The sequence below is a fragment of the Pristiophorus japonicus genome, chromosome 1 (assembly GCF_044704955.1).
Source record: "Pristiophorus japonicus isolate sPriJap1 chromosome 1, sPriJap1.hap1, whole genome shotgun sequence".
Classification (NCBI taxonomy): domain Eukaryota; kingdom Metazoa; phylum Chordata; class Chondrichthyes; family Pristiophoridae; genus Pristiophorus; species Pristiophorus japonicus.
Genome location: NC_091977.1, coordinates 487,673,657 through 487,678,046, shown reverse-complemented (window position 1 = coordinate 487,678,046; position 4,390 = coordinate 487,673,657).

Here is a 4,390-nt window from a genome sequence, read left to right as displayed (position 1 = left end):
GGCCAGGGTCCTAGCAGAAGAAATAATACCCCGATGGGGCATGCCACTGCAGCTGGACTCAGATCAAGGTACCCACTTCACAGGGAAGGTGATGAAACAGGCCTGCGCTTTACTAGGGATTAGGCAAAAGTTCCATATTCCATACCATCCGGAATCCTCTGGATTGGTGGAACGAATGAATAGGATCTTAAATGTAGCCCTAGCTAAAACAATCGAGGAAACTGTAAAATGGTGGGTAGAGATGTTACCCCGAGTACTAATGGAGCTCACGGCAACCCCTAGTTGGACGACAGGACTGATATCCTTTGAACTAATGACCGGAAGGGCAATGAGACTGCCAGAAGCCTTGGTTTCAGGAAGCGAGGAGGTAGTACCATATAAAGACAGGATATGGAAATTTGTAATGGAACTCTGTAAGCAGTTACATGATTTAAAGGCACAGGCTAGAGATCAGCAAATAATCAAGGACTTAGCGAATGACACTAAGGAACCAGAAGGTCCAAATACCCCAAATGGACTGGACCCTATCAGATAATAATGGTAAGTTATGGTAGTTATAAGGGATATCAGCAAGTGGAAACACTGGACCCAGTTAAAAAAGCATGGTCACTAACTAACCAGTGACGACCAGGAAATATTATTTTTTTGCAGGACTCTAGTGCTTGTGGAAACAATGTGGGGTAACGTAGCCTCATATCAAGGACAACAGGCTGAGGGACGACAAGGCCTGTATTACAGGGATTCGGTCGACATTAGTTTAATGAAAAATCAAAAACACTGATGGTGACGGATGTAGCAACGGTAGACTTAAATAACAGCATAAAACAACATAACAAAGAAACGAAACAACATTGGGGATGGGCCAGTAATACGGGACCATAATTGGTGGGAATAAGACCGCAGTGTGTTTTATAATCAGGAGGGACAAAGATACTGCACCCGGGGGAAGGGGGTACAGATTTCACTCAACATCTATGAATGGCAGTGGAGGGATATCCCCCGAGATAGACCCACCAACACGGCCCCAACCATTACTTTAGCAACAGTGAGCACTACCAGAGTCTGACCACCACACCCCCAGCACCACAAACGTGTCTAACTATCAATGCTGGGACAAAAGGGGGATTGATAAGGCAGACCAAGGATAAGATATACTTCGGGGTACGTCAATGAATAATTATTGTTTTCCTAAATTTAAACACTATAAATCTGTATAGAAACCTGACCCGGTGAGCACTTAAAGGCCCTGAATCAAAAACCATGAAGTTTAATGTGGAAAGAGGGTCAGGTAAAAAGCGAGACTGGGGAAAAAGAGGGATACTAGAAATAGTACGTGGCAGGATACACGGCAGGATATGCGGCGGGATACACGGCAGGATACGCGGTGGGATACCCGGCGGGAGTTGCGACGGTAAACATTATAGACTTACACACAATAGATGATCGAGTTAACGACCTAACATGAACCTTACAGGGATTGCTGAAAAGGGATGAGGATATTGAAAAGGTACAGGCACAACTGGGTAATGGCACAGAAAGGGAATTAGAACTATAAATTCAATAAGTGGTGCAGAACGAAACATGAGTAAAACCATACAGACAGAACTATTATCTACAGGATACGGAGCATGGTTGCTAGGTGGAATACAACATAACTTAGAGCAGCTTCAGAATGGATTGGATAACACTTGATGTATTATCTATACCACAGTATGATGTGACAAAGGGAGATCCTCTGTAGCAAACAAACAATGTAGGAGAAACTTGCGTGTGGTTGCATGACAAACCAGAAATGTAACTGAAGAGAAAACAGTACTAAGAGTCTCAGCATAGATGATTGTTATAAAAATAACCAAGTTGCTTTATGTCGAGATCCACTACGAATAACCAAAGATGACTGTGGATATGACCAAGTGGACAGATGCACCTTGAGTATCACCCCCCTAACACAGGACTACTAAATTATCACTGTTTCGCGAGGAAATGGAGATTGATGTATGAGCACCACGGCAACTGAAATGAAGAAAGGAACACCTCATGCACCATTATGGATATTGACTTCTGCTTTACTCCGCTTGACGAGACAGATATAAATGGGTTTATTATAACCCCTGAGCTTAAAGAGGAAAGATCGATGGGACAATGATAGACATTATCTGAGGAGGTTATGCGAAGGCCATCGGGCCACAAGGAAAACCGATACTCGAACTGAAAGAGGAACAAACTCGACTGAATTGGACACCATTCGATGACATAGAGGATATCCCAGGTGGGGCAGAATAGAGAAAACCCCAAGTGGAGAAAAGATAGAAGAAACAGAGGATACCCCAGGCGGGGCATAATTCGAACACCGAGAAAATGTTGGCTAGAAAGGATTCATACACGAACTATGCTGGACTATGTCATGTATGTAACCTTCATGTAACTGTAACCTTCATGTAATGACACCGCATACTGTATACACCTAAGAAATGCACACCTTGACAACAGGGGTGAACTTGTGGGAGACACTCCTCACCTGGTCATCCAGGTATATAAAGGGAGGTCCCACGCAAGGTCATCACTTCTTGGTCCTGTGAATAAAGGTTTGGGTCACAGAGTGACCTTGTCTGCAGAATGTGCCTCGTGTGAATTTATAGTAGTATGTAAGGACACTACATTTGGCGACGAGAAACGGGAATCAACGACTCACGAGAATGGCCACCGGTACCACAGAGGAATGGTACTGTGTTGGTGAGGACTGAGACGATTTCGTTGAGAGGCTCCAGCAGAGCTTTGTCATGAGGGACTGGCTGGGAGTGGCAGCGGCTAAAAAGCGAAGGACGCATCTACTGACCAGCTGTGGACCTAAGACATACGCGCTGATGAAAGACCTGCTCGCACCCGAGAAGCCAGCGGACAAAACCTTTGAAGAGCTCAGCAAACTGATCGGTGAGCACCTCAAACCGGCGAGCGGTATACACATGGCCCGACACTGATTCTATACACACCGACGTCGGGAAGGACAGAGCATACCGGACTTTGTTGCGGACCTTCGGCGCTTGGCCAGCCTCTGTAGGTTCACAGATGCCTGCAGGGGGGAGAAGTTAAGGGATTTCTTCATTGAGGGCATTGGTCATGCCGGGATTTTCAGAAAGCTAATTGAGACCAAGGACTTGACCTTGGAAGCGGCGACGTTGATGGCTCAAAGCTTCACGGCGGGGGAGGAGGAAACCAAGATAATATACGCGCGCAATTCTGCTTCCAACATGGCGATGGATCAGGGATTTAACATTGTAAACGCGACTCAGAACCTCGCAGGCAGGCAAGGACAATTCGATACCACTCAGGCAGCAACAGGCTCTAGAATGTGTCCTCAACAGAGACAATGGCAGGTTGAACGGATATTTACACCATCACAGTGGACAATACGTCCCGGGATGGGGCCATTGACACTCACTAACAGAGTGCTCAAGAGTAATCAAAGAGACAATCAGAGAGGAATGCCTGGTAACAGCTCTTTTGTTCACAAGAATCTCAGCTCATGCTGGAGGTGTGGGGGCAGACATGCTGCAAAAACCTGTAGGTTTCAACAATTTATCTGTAGAAATTGTAACTTCAGTGGACATTTAGCCAGAATGTGCAGGAAGCCCGCAGCGAGGCTAATTTACGAGGCAGATGAACCACAAGAGAGGTCTGCAAGGCAGGTTGATGCTTGGGACAAAGCAATGGATGCTGAAGTTCAGTGGGTTCATGTGGCAAACATCCACAGCTCATATACCAAAACGCCACCTATGATGATAAAAGTCCTATTAAATGGCATGGAGCTGGACACAGGAGCCAGCTGGTCACTTATGAGTGTCCAACAATTCGAGAAACTATGGCCACTCAGAGCTAGCAGACCCAAACTAGAACGCATTGACACGCAATTACGGACGTACACCAGAGATCATCCCAGTGCTAGGCAGTGCAATGTTGGTGGTCACACATAATGGATCAGAGAACCGGCTGCCACTCTGGATTGTCCCGGGAAATAGTCCCGCGCTTTTGGGGAGGAGCTGGCTAGCCGAGATGAACTGGAAATGGGGGGGATGTGCACGCCATTTCATCTGTGGAGCGAAGTTCAAGCTCACAGGTCCTACAGAAATTTGAGTCACTATTTCAACCTGGTGTCGGGACTTTCAAAGGTACCAAAGTAGTGATACGCATCACCCCGGATGCCAGACCAGTAAACCACAAAGCCAGAGCTGTGCTGTATGTGATGCGAGAGAAAATTGAGAGTGAGTTGGACAGGTTACTAAGAGAGGGCATAATTTTGCCCGTTGAATTCAGCGACTGGGCAAGCCCCATCGTCCCTGTCCTAAAATGGATGGCTCGGTCAGGATCTGTGGCGACTACAAGGCCACTATCA